Genomic DNA, 13560 nt, shown 5'->3' with positions numbered 1-13560 from the left:
GTTTTTTAAAAAACTCGATTTTAGAATTTAGAGAGCTTCATTTCTTTAAATGTTTCTCCTTCTTCAGATTAATTCTCATAAGAAAGACTTTTCTGCTCTCCAGGACAACTTCATTTAAATTATTTGTGTAGCCGAAACAAGACTCTTTCACATCCACATGTAAAACTTAGGTGAGAATAATGGGAATTGAGAAAACATTTTTGTAATAACATTTTGGAAAGGTCAGTTTTGCTACTTTATGAACAAGGTTGTTTTCAAAATTTCTATGAATACAATATTCTAGACTCATTTGTCTTCTGTGATATACAAAAATGATACGGAACTACAAATATTTTGGTTGTAGTCAGTTTAATATGAAGACAGTATTGAGAATAGTTCCCCAATAGCATAAACTTTTTAAGTTCAAAAGATAATCTGTTACTCCAGACAACACCGAGTATCACCTTCTTTCTTACTCTTGTTAAAATTTCAGCTGTGAAGCATTCATAAATACTTTAAGCTTTACACACAAACCTGATGAAACAAACTTGGGAATCGATCCAGACACCACTACCTGCAAGAGTCTCAATCAGATTGTTTGTTAAAACAAATCTTAGGCACAAGATCTCTATGGCTAAAATACACATTCACATTTAGGATCCACTAAAGCTGGAGAAATTTCTTTCTCTGACCACAAGTTTGAACAGGGAAGAAAAAGTTGCTTTTAAAGTTTTGGTATGTATAACCCTATGTCCTAGGACCTTTGGGCATACAACAGCTTTTTTGAAATCTTTTGGCATGTTGTCTTCCTCTTTTCTTAGCATCAAGGCTGCTGTAGTCTTACTAAGGTTTGTTCAGAACAGAGTTGAGTTCATAGAAGACTGAAAGGGAAAAAACCTAATAGTCTCTGAAATGAAGGAAAAGACCTACCATCATCTCTGAACTCCTAGCCAATAAACTCTGCTGTGACTAAAGTAGTTAAATAAAATAGAGCTGTTTGCACTTAAGTAGAAGCCCAGAGAGAAGTGGCATGGGCAGTCCATATTCAGGCCAGGCTGGAAAACAGGCTGTCCCAGGGATAGTCTTGAGCAGCACAGTTCCAGTTTCTCCCCTTCTCCCGCTGGGCTATGTAACAGAGTAAGGAGTGCACAGCTCGCCCTCACCAGTATCCCTATGCCCGATCCAGGTAACAGCATAATGAGCCTACAGAAGACTACTTTTATTTTTGCTTGACTCATTCTTACTTAAAATCCAGCTCTTCCTTCACCACACCCCTTTGAAATTCTGATTATTCTTTAGCATTAAAGATGTTTAAGTATACTTTTCCCCATTAATATTTTAGTGCTCACAAGGCTTTGATATATTTGATTTTGCCAACCAACAACATACATAGAGAACCAATGTTTTGTTGAATAGATACTGCACTGTATCATGGAAGTGATATTGAAATTCATCCTTTTTTTTTATTCTTTCAAATAAGTAGTATCAGTTACAGCACCAACCTTTGCCTTCATCCACAGTCTCCGAGTCTCTCTAGATTCTGAAGTCATCTGAATTAACAGTAAAAATGGATGAAAACACAGAAAGATCATGATGGAAGCAATACGACAGTAAAGGAACTGCCTTTGCCAGATTTGTGTTAAGATTTATTTATCCTAGCACACTTATTGGGGCACGCACACCTAAGCATTCAAAGCAATTCTTCTGAAGGGTTAGATAGAATATCTCTCCACAATCATTAGTAGGCCAACAAGGTGAGTTAAGAATAGGTTTCCCTTAATTTCTCTCTGACACTAGCTGAAATATATGGTGAATGATTTCTTGAGTTTGCGTGCTGGAGAAAAGGGAACAGAGCAGGACTGAAGGGAAAGTAGCACATAATGCCCCCAAGGCCACCAAAGGGTAACCTGGCCAGAGGCACATACTATGTCTGAAATGGTACAGCCAGACACCTCCACTGGCATGCAGTGGTTTGACATTAATCAAGGGTTTCAGTAAGGTGTGATGAAGTTATGGAACCAAGTCATCTTGAAATCTTTACATCTCCAGAGGCTGTATGTACATGGTCAGGCCACCAGCCATTTTGTTTTCAGAGCGCACTTCTCGTGATATAGAACCAGAGGTGTGTGTAGACGTCTTTTAACTGTCTCCTCTCAAAGAATTGCCTTCACCCTTCCTCCTCCTCCTCTTTTCTTAACCTAAGGATATTGCGGTTTAAAGCCCAAGTTGGTAGCTGTCCTTTGCACGTCTTGTAGATGCTCTTTCTGTACATGAAAGCATAACAGTAAGGCCACAAGCTAGCATGAACCTAAAAGTTTGCAAACCTAAAGCCACAGAATCTAATTTCTCACCACATGCCTCACTACTCAGCTGATGATACCTGTGTGCTCAGGAAAGCAATGATGGACATATGTAAACTAAAGGGGGAACTTACTTCCATCATCTAATGCATCCAATGAAGAGCCACAGCTTTGAATGTAAGTAGTCTTGCCTTTTCCCACAGAGGGTACCCCTGTATCCCTTCACTACCAAAGCCTTGAAACAAACGTTCAGTACAGGGTTCAGGAGTGTTCTAAAGGCAAATGACACCAAATATTTGAAGTGTGCTGTAATGATTCATTTCCCAGGGAAACTTTTCACTATGCTTGCTAATGAGCTCATTAAAGAGGTCACAAAAGTCCCACAAATGCAAGAGGAAAGACATTCCTGTAATGGATTAAAATAGTGACATAAAAAATTATCATATCCTGCATACACTGCTGATTTTAAAGGATAAAGGTCAGCATAAATTCACTCATAGGCAACCCTTTGTGTAAAGCTACCACCCCAAAAATAACCGTGCCAAGACACACGTTATTCTGTCAATCTCTCTGGCATGATAAGCAGATGTCAAGGCAACAAGTTTAACATTTGTAAGAACACGGCTGTACACCATACAATACAGTACCCACAGGAAGGAGAGTCAATGCTTGCTCAGCTTCAGAGAGTCCCCAGTTCTAATGCAGGAGCATGAACATTTTCCAATGGCTGGAGAACTAGACAGTCAGATGCTGCTATTTTTCCTTCTCTTTTCCAATAAAGGAACAAAAGCAGTAAAAAAAAAATTCATGAAACAAAGCAAAGTTGGTAGCATCATGTAGCTATTTTTTAAGACAAATTTTATCACACAATCTTATCTAGATATCTGTGACTTTTCTTTCTCTCTAGTTTCTGTCCTGTCCTTATGAAATACAAGGAATGAAAAGGTCAAGCAAGCTGTATGACTATCACTTTAAGGACTAAATCTCCTTGCAGTATTTGTTAACAGAGGTAATGCAATATTGGGAAAAGCATTAATTCTTCCAAACACATCCCACAATGCTAGTTGCACTCATCCACTTGCTGATGAAATGTTGCTCCAAGGTACGATGCAGCTGTATATAAAAGAGCAGCCGCGACGGGTTTGGTCCCACCTGCCATCCGCTTCCTGCTCCAAGGGGATCTGCATGGACTCCTCCATTCTAGCTTCTCATTTGTAGGACATAACCACCGAAAGAGTTTGGCTATCAGACTCATGAAAGGCTGATTATAGCAATAGTTAAACAGTAAAAAAATACAATAGAATAGAACTATTTCAGTTGGAAGGGACCAGATGATCATTGTAGGTACAACTACCTGACCTATTCAAGACTCAACACGCTTTAACTTTTGGTATTAAGGGCATTGTTCAAGCACCTCTTCAACATAGACAGGCTTGGGGTATTGACCACCTCTCTAGGAAGTCTGTTCCAGTGTTTGACCACCCTTCTCTCTAAAGAAATGCTTCCTAATGTCCAGCCCAAACTTCCCCTGGTGCAGCTCTGAATCATTCCTACATGTCCTATCACTGGATGCCAGGCAGAAGAGCTCAGCACCCATGTCTCCCCTTCCTCAAGAAGCTGCAGAGAGCAATAAGGTCACCCCTCAGCCTCCTTTGCTCTGGAGTAGACAATCCCAGAGTCCTTAGCCACTCCTCATAAGACATTCCTTCCAGCCCTTTCACCACCTTTGTGCCCACATCTTGACACATGGAAAAAAAGTCCATGGAATTGACACATGGGAACACAATGCTCTCAAACACATCCATATACCCTTTAGCAAATTTTCTCTGTAATTGACAAAGCTCTGGAATGGAGCAACTGTCACCTTTTAGATTCTTGTCCTGGAAAGCATAAAGCAACAACTCATTTTGGAATTGTAGCGTTAATGTGGGTTACACCAGTTTCATCAGGGCTGCACAGTTAGATCAGTACACTCCGCTGGTAAGTTTCCCTCATATCAGAGTTCTGGTTCTACTGAAATCTCATTTTGTTTCCAGCATGAGGGTTGGGGGTTGTTTTTTGGGGTTTTTTACATCTGTCCTCTAGCTATACTGTCTTCCTTTCAAGGTCATTTTGTTTTCCCAACAATACCTAATTTAGCATAGCAAGATCGTAGCGATGTAGGCAAAAATTATTATCTCCATACTGCAGGATTAGAAAATAGAGCACAAAGCAGCTTTCCCATATTCACATAGGGAGTCATCAGGGAACACAAACCGCAGGGAATACATCCGCAGCTCCTTCAGCTGCAAGACCACACTTAATGCAAGACCAATTTACAGCGAAGAATACTACTACATTCGTTTCACCCATGAAACATTTATTTACAGTATTTATAATAATCTGCTTATCTTTATCTCCATCATAATAATTTCTAATCTTATTACGAAGCAGGTGGGTTTTTTTAATTAAATATATTCCATGATCAAAGCATTTTTATCGATTTTCTATTGTCTAAAGGGGTCCCAAGCACCCCTTCAGACCTTTATTTTCATATTTGAAAACTACAAGATTTCTTTCCTGTTCTTTACATCCAATAGTGCTAATGAATGCTGTGGCCTTTCTTTCAGGACAAAGACTAATAGAACCAACTTAGTCTTCTGTTTTTTATGAAATTCCTGGTAGTTTTGTATGCTATGTCTCAAAATTTGAGGGCTGGAGGGTTCAGATCTACTCCTTCGCTTTTTAAAAAAAAACAACAAAAAAACCAAAAAAAAAACCCCCACACACAGACTAAAAACAACCACCAAACCACACTAACAAAACAGGTTTCAAATGAAGTTACTCCTCTCTCCACCACGGTATTTTCTCCAGTACCAACACCAGTGTTCATTCACATTTACAAAAGGCCAAGGTCAAATTTCCTTAATACAACGCTAACTTGTACTTCCCACCCTTCCTGAATTAAGGGAATGTTTCCTTTTCCCCAGTTTTTAGTTCAGCTATCCTAAATGGACTTGTATCTTTGCAAAGACTTTGTTAAATCTTCTTAGGAAACAGTTACGCATTAGTTTTCCAGACTTTCCATACCTAATAATGTAAGTCCATAGAAATAACAGCACCTGTTTCTCTTATTATTTGAAAGTACTTAAAGGGAAAAAAAACACCACCACAAGCAGAAACAAAAAAACCCACACCACAAAAAAAAAAAAAAAGATCACAACAAATCCCTTAAAACAACTGGGTTAACTCAATGCCCACTTCTTTGAAACTACTCTAAGGTGGTCAATGACTCATATGAGTAACTACTTTAAATAGAAACCTGCTGCCAAAAGGGAAACAGATTCAGCCCCAAAAAAGCCTCACCTTTCCCTTTTGTACCATTAGTTCATTTTTCATGTCATAAAAAGCAATAGTTCCATGTTCCTGGGAACTATAGGAGAAAAAAACTGGTAGTGAAGCTACTGGTATTTACAGTGCCCTTGGGATTTTGACATTAACTGCTTATGCATGCATGTTAGGACCACACGGTAAAGGTTACAAGAATAGGGTTTCAATATAAGTTTTCCAGGTGCATTTCATTTTCCCACCAAGAAATTTGTCCTGTGTTGACAGTCAGAGCCAGCCACAAGCTATCCTAAAAACTAGGATACTACCAACAGTGTACAAGCTGTAGAGCTATTAGACACACACGTTATAATCTTCTCACTCTCACTACATGGTCACAGAATACACAAAGAAAAGGAGATGCAGGTTTGGGGGAAGCATTTATTGGACTAATCAGGCATGCTATTCCCAATGGTTCTGCATGTGCAGAGGGAATCAGACACTTCCAGGACATACGAGACTTACCAAACACAGTTTTTGTGTAGGTACCCTGTAAGGGCCCTGAACCATTTCTTAAAGTCTTACATTTATTGTGCACCTACAAAGCAAGTGTGCGAAGGCACAAAAATTCACCCACTCTATTGCAACACAAGGTGAGAGACCTTGAAAGGGACAACACGCAAACTTTCTGGCCTGATAAGCCAAAAGCATCTATCCCTATTTTAACAGGGTATCTTATCTTTTGCAGATATCTACACAACTGTGTGTTTACAGTGCTTGGTGGGACTTCTTACTTTTCCATTTGCTCATCATGGACACTCAGATGAGCTCTGTTGCAGTCAGTGGGAGTTCTGTACCTTGAGTTTTTTCAAGGCTGACCTTCCTCAATGGGAAAGGAAGTGGAAAACTAGGATTTGAGTGAGCTTGTATCTGATCCTGCAACAGAACAAAATCTGTGTTTTGGCTGTCCCAGAAACATGGAATATTTGGGATCCAAATTCTTAGTTTGTGGCCCATATTTGTGTTATCTCAAAACAAAACGTAAAGATGATGGGGAAAACAGAAAAAAAAAAAAGACATCCACATGATGTAGGATGAAAAAGAGCCAAGGAAAGAAAAAGGGTGACTTAGGAGGACAAATCTGACAGCTATCAAGTTTGAACTGTTCAGAACACTGTCCTCCTCTTACCTACAAAGTACCCAGCAGCATTTGCAGAACAGGGTTTTGTATATCAGGTGAGGTGCAATAACACACTGTTCCAATACAACTGCATGAGACTATCAGAGTCCACTGTCGTGATCACAAATGTCACTTATCTTCAAGACAAAACCCCACTAAAATTAGAATAGTTTAATAGAAAAAATAAAACTAAAAAAAAGCAGCTTGACAAGCAGCTGAAGGATAAGGAGGAACAAGGGACTGAGAGGACCATGTAATTTCTGAAAGCCTAGAAGATGATCAGAGAAGGTACTGGGAAAAGAGGAAAGCTTTCAAGCAAAAACAATAAGGCAAAAACAATTCCATAGCTCACACTACTTGCCAGCAAGACAAATTCTCTCAACCATGTTAGAACCATAAGCTCTCAGCTCTATCATTATAGGTTCAGTTTTTCTTCTTTCTGGAATACTATTTTACCACTAAGTCTCTGGACTTGAAAGGTAGAAGTGCTCCCCCTAGGCAACCTACAACTGACCGAAAGCAAAGAGATTTTCTGAGTGTCTGCACAACTATAGACAGAATTGGCTCAGTTGTACCTATTGCAGAAACTGAGCATGCAAGTTCTATGACACTAACGTGCATAAATGTATTGCCTTGAAATGCTTGGTTGTTTTGTACAACTTGAAGACTTTGTTGATAGTATACAGGGTGGATCAGGAGGGGAGAGACAGGTACTGGGTGATACAGCTTCTAGAATCAGGATCACCATCATAAGCTCATCTCTCACACAAAAACCAGCATTCTGGATAGGCATTCCTTACTTCGTAGGATCTCTTATGTCTCAGGCAGTTAGATTAAGAAGGTTCCCTCCTGATTTTCTGTGCATTGGGGTGCTAACACTGTTACAACACACACTGTTCTAAACCTTCATGTGACAAATGAGCTATATATGTAATTTTAAGAAGCTACCTACTAAAGCCTTTGTATTATACAACACCTTCATGAGAATCTCCTCTCTAGTGAAGGTGCTTTTCTGTATTCAAGTGCACAGATACTTAAACACACCCATACATATAGGTTCTCAGAACATTTGTGTGCTTTTTATTCTGTGTGCTTCTCCTTGGATGGCCGAGTCAAGCATGATGGATTAGAGTTGCTGTTCAAATACAAAGTCATTCAATGATAGTCTGACAGAAGGCATTTGCTTAAAAAAATACTCCGTGAACTGGCATTTTGGGCATTAGCGCTTCAAATAAATCAACTAAAGCATTTTCTGTTGCTTTTCTCAATAATATTTTGTTAAAACTTCTATGTACCATCTTAAATGTCATCTTGATTAAATGCTGTACCCGATACCTGAAACTGAGCAGCAGCTGAGAAAAACTGGCACAAGTGCTATGTATATCACAGCCAAACCTTGAATTTCTCCTAGTTAGCTATAAGCCCAGTCTAACTACATCCTTCTTTATAAGTTTAGCTAATACAAGTAACACATGAATAACCCTGACCATGACAGCTGTTAGCACTATTAGAAAACTCACTGTGTTTTATATTACCAAGATAACCGTTTGAGGAAGTAAGCTGGACTGTTAGCTAGAAGTTATACCAATACCTGATGACGCTGTCAGTGATTATCTGTCTGCATTCCTTTTGGCTGTTTCCAAGAAGATGGAAGTGCTCTTTCATTTGCATAGATGTTCTTTTCCATTATGTTTCAGATAAACAGCTACTAAAACCAACAGTTACAGCTTTTGAAATCGGGTGCTCAGGCGTGAAGCAGCTCTTCAGCAAGGTTGACTGACAAGAACCATTCAAAATATTTTTATCTGAAACACAATGTATCTTGTGCAATCCACAATGTTATGCCAACGCGCACCCTTATGTAAGCCACAGTTTGTCTTATTTTTGAGAGACTTTTCCCACAAGGCAGTAGTAGCACAAATTCCAGAGATAGAGGAATAATAAAAGGACCTTACTCCAGTCTCTCTTTTTAGTAGCCTACTCCCTTGCCATTACTCACTCTGAGTTTTGGTGAGTTTCCTAAAAGTATATATTTTTAAAAATAAGTCACTGTTTCTTAAAAAAGTATCAGCAATGTTTATGAAATCATGGTAACCCTCAAAACACTCCCAATACTAACCAGTAAAAAATTCAAGACTACCACTTCAGAGTCTAATCTTTCACTTTTTACAAAACAGCCATTAACTACAGTCAAGCTAAACAAAGAGCTTTCACTGTAGTGAAACTACTCAATAAGAAATTGAGTTAAGAAAGTTTAGCTCAAATATCAGGAATATCCTTACAAAAAAATGTATCTCTACTTCAGACAAAGGCAGCTATTCTCCTATCAATTACAGAAGGACAACCACACTTATGTTAATTTGTGTTCATATAACAGAGTATAACGACTGCTCTTTGCAAACCAGCCAGGGTTAAGGGGATATACGTACAGAAAGCAACCTGTACCCTTATGATTTAGAGCAACACAAACCCCTCTTTGCCATGGCACAGGACAGACATTGCAGTACTGACTGCACAAACAGAAAATGTGTCTTATCTTGCCTGTCAAGTGCAACTGTCCAAGGCCTAGAAGCAATCAAGGAAAGTCCAAGCCAACTCCAATACAGCAGGCTTCCAACCCACCAAGTGCCTGCTGGAGACTCTACTCTGCTGTTTCACGTAGAGCTAATGTGCCCTGCCTTGAACCACAGAGTTTCTCCCCATGAGACACTGCAATATGTAATGTGCCATTTCAACAGTTTTGTCATGGCTTTGCCCGAGATAAGATAGCGTGTTATATTCTGCTGAAGTGTGATGGGTCACTGTGGTCAGTTCTCACTGTCTGAGGTGGTAGCGTTGGGGTTTGTGGCCAGCTAAATCTGCTCAGAAATCTTCCTGATAGTCTATGGAGAAGTATTTGTTTTTCACCAGAACTGAAACTTTGCAACAGCCACTGATGCACCTGATTATTGTTATTATTACAGTTAACCTTTTGCGTTTTCCTTTTCGTACTATCAGTAATTCTGTCTTCCACTGAGCTCCAGATGCTGCTGTACACCCAGCTGCTTCTTTTCCCCATGCTTTCAATGATCTTGATAGAGCAGAGGTTGGAACAGGAGAAAAAGTGTTTGCAGAACACCAATAAGCATTTTGTATTTGAACCTGGAGTGACTACCGATTTCCCCAAGTACTGATAGCATATATTAGAGACTGCAGCACATCTAGGTATATATAGGCGATTTTTTTGAATGTTAAAAAAAGTCTAATGTACAAAAAAAAAGTCTGTTCCCAAATGTTCCAAGAATTGGTGAGTTTTTCTAACACTGAAAACCAGATAAGTTAGTGAAAATATTTTTGTTTAAAATGTTACATTTTGACGGAAAAATCTAGCTAAAATGCTCAGGCAGACATTACATGTTTTTAAATTTTCAATAAAGAATGAAAAGATCCAATGAAATTTAAAAGCTTCTGAAAACAGGGGGGGTGGGGAATCTAAATGTTTCCATTAAAAGTCACAAAACTAAGAGAAATTTTTATTGGGGGGGGGGGGGCGGTGTCCCCAAGAAAATAAGCAATTTGGAGAAGTAGCCATATATTCATAAAGAAATCCTGCATCATTAATTTTTGTGTGGTGAAAAAGGTTGTCAACCAAGTTCATTCAGCCCTAAATATAGCTTGAAACTATGTTTCTTGCAAATCTACTAACCTCACTACAAGTATAATTCAGGGTGAATATATTAGAATCAGAAAGGCTCCAAGAATATGGGCTTTGCAGTGATCTAATTCTTTCCATAGCACCTCATCTCCAAGAAAAAACACACTCCCAGGAATCTAACAACAGTTGTCGGCATGGAACTCCCCAACTCAAGTCAAATGTTTCCCTTTGTCGAAAAGGATGCAGGCAATTGCAAACCAGTGAAGTAATGAACAGCAACTTGAAGATGCATAATCAAATTCTGCATTTTGAGATGAGATTAATGAGTTCTTTTAAAATACACTTCACTAAATACTTACAAAAAATATCTTGGGACAATTTTGAGGTCACAGAGGTAAAGACTGCAATTCGGCGCTGCACAGATACGGCTCCTGATTCAATTGCCGGGAAACCCAAGTGCCAGACTTCATACGCTTTGATAACCTTCACTGACAGCAGCTTAGTCACCAAGCTGCTTGTAGCAGCAATGAGTTTCTAAGTGCCTCTAGCAGAGAATTCAGCTCCACATATTCAGTGCATGAAATACAAATATCCACTGTGATGAACACTCGCAGCAATTCAAGGAAAATGTTCTTTCACTTTTATGCCCCCAGTTGGCTAAACTGAGATCACTCCTTCCTCCATGAACAATTACTGGCCATCTGACAAAACCTCTGAGATGAACTCAGCTAAAGAAAACTGCTTTCCTGTTCTTACAGACTGAAACGTGGGGGGTAATGGGGTCAGTGGAACTTAAACTGGCAGTTTTGCTAGGGAGCGTCCTGGTTTGGGCTGGGATAGTTACTTTTCTTCTTCATAGCTGGTACAGCGCCATGTTTTAGATTTAGTGTGAGAATGTTGATAGCAACAACTAAAACATCACTATGTTAAGTAGTGTTTCCTTCAAGTCAAGGACTTTTCAGTTTCCCATGCTCTGCCAGCGAGCAGGTGCACAAGGAGCTGGGAGGGGACACAGCCAGGACAGCTGACCCGAGCTGGCCCAAGGGATATTCCATGCCATAGAACACCATGGTCAGTATATACACTGGGGGAGCTGGCCGGGGGCTGCTGATCACTGCTGGGGGGCTGGCTGGGCATCGCTCGGCCGGTAGTGAGCAATGGCACTGTGCATCACTGGTTTTTGGTTGGGTTTGGTTTGGTTTTGGGTTTGCTTTTTTTTTTGGGGGGGGGGGGGGGGGGAGCGGCACATGGGGAGAGGGAAGTTCCCACTTGGGCATTATTCCTCTTTCTCCTTTTAATTACAATTGCTATTATTATTATTTTGTTTCAATTATCAAATTGTTCTTATCTCAGCCTATGAGTTCTGCCTTTCCCCCCCCCCCCCCCCCCAGTTCTCCTCCCCATCCCACCAGGGGCAGCAAGCGAGCAGCTGTGTGGTACTTAGTTGCCAGCTGAGGTTAAATCACAACAGGAGACAAGATCACCAAGCAACAAGCAGTGCTACAAGAATAACCAGCACTTGCCACGCATACTACCTACCTCTTTGCTATTGAAAAAATACAGAAAACAAATGCATGATTGTTAACTGCCCCAATGTCTTCAATAGCGTAAGCAATGAAGAAGTGTCTATTGAATCTGACACCTGAAGAGGCCACGTGACATTAATAGCTCCTCCAGCTTCAAATATATAAGTGATTCTGGCCATGATTTGGGTAGACAGAGATTTCATTCTTCTATTAGACATCTCATTCTAGCCACACTTATTTGTACAGAGGTTACAGAAGTTCTTCTACATTTTGAAAAGAGATTTAAGCACTACTACACCATCCCTTCAACAAGAAGGTTGGATAAACACTTCCTACTTTCTCTCTGGGAATGGGAGGAATACACACTTTCCCCTCTTTACTGATCTATTTATTTATTTAATAGGAGATATTTCTAACCCACATCTACAAGCCCTAAAGGTAGGTCTGGTAATCAGGTCTTCAGGGCAGGCAAGTAAAATTCACAGTTACAGAAGAGGCAATGGTCTGATGTTCTTTGCTCAGCTACAGTCCCTAAAAACTCAACTTTGACTCCCCCTGGGCTCACTTGAGAGATTCTTGCTGCCTTCTTCATGTCTTGGCTTAGCCACAAGGCAATATACAACAGACAGAAATCAGACTTCTTACTGGTGTCATGCAATCCATCTGGTTTTCCTCCGAGCGGACAGATGAGAGTATAGAACCCATCGGTTGGTCAGCACTCAGGTGACCACAGACAAACCAGCCCTGTGGGCTGCTCAAGTGGTAGCAAGTAGCCACAGCTTGAAATATATAAATCCCCAATAGTTCCAGTTTGGAACGAGGCTGCCCAGTACAAATAGAAAGTGTCACATCATCTTTCAGATTTGACCAGTGATTATTTAATACATTTCAGTTACTTGAAGGCAAGTTGCTATACAATTCAAACAGGACAAGGTGTCATCATGGAAGTACTCAATCAGCTGTAAGAAATTTGGAGTTTTCTAGAGAAAACTAGCCCTCAATTCAAAACTGCCTTGCAGATTGTACTTGGGGGAGATATCCAGTTCAAATGTTGTACTCTGCATCTCAATGTGGCATAGGAGATTGCAGAAGCATATAGTTTAGGGATTGTATTTCTTTTCCCTCTATATAAAAAAATATTATAGTTTCAGTTTTATGCTAATGCAAATGTCATTACTACAGGCCCAGGAACTTTTACTGTTGAGTCTGGGCAAGTGTAATGGGCTGAAACAAAGTATCATGGAAAAACTATGCAAATCACCATGTACAATAAATCAAGCTAACAGGCAGACTTCAGCTTTCTTCCACAGAGGTCAAACATAGCCTGCACTTGGAAGGGGAAAAAAAAGGGGACACTAGTGCTCAAGTACATAAATTTAGTGACAATCCATTTACACAATGTAAGGACAGAAATACTAATTATCAGTGGTAGATTTGCCTTTGTAGATAGCATGAATGAGAATCTTACCAAAAAACCCTCCTTTGACACTATTTCATGCACCTAGTCTTCCAGTTTCTGGTGTCTCCACTTTGGCATTGGGACAAAAGTAGAAGTTTAAAGAAGGGAAAAACAGAATCATGCAAAACAGCCAAAGTGGAACACAAAATAGGTATCAGAAAGGAGACCAAAAGGCA

Source organism: Falco cherrug, chromosome 13, assembly GCF_023634085.1.
Source record: "Falco cherrug isolate bFalChe1 chromosome 13, bFalChe1.pri, whole genome shotgun sequence".
Lineage (NCBI taxonomy): Eukaryota > Metazoa > Chordata > Aves > Falconiformes > Falconidae > Falco > Falco cherrug.
The sequence above is the reverse complement of the archived record's forward strand: the minus strand, read 5'-3'. Positions refer to the sequence as shown.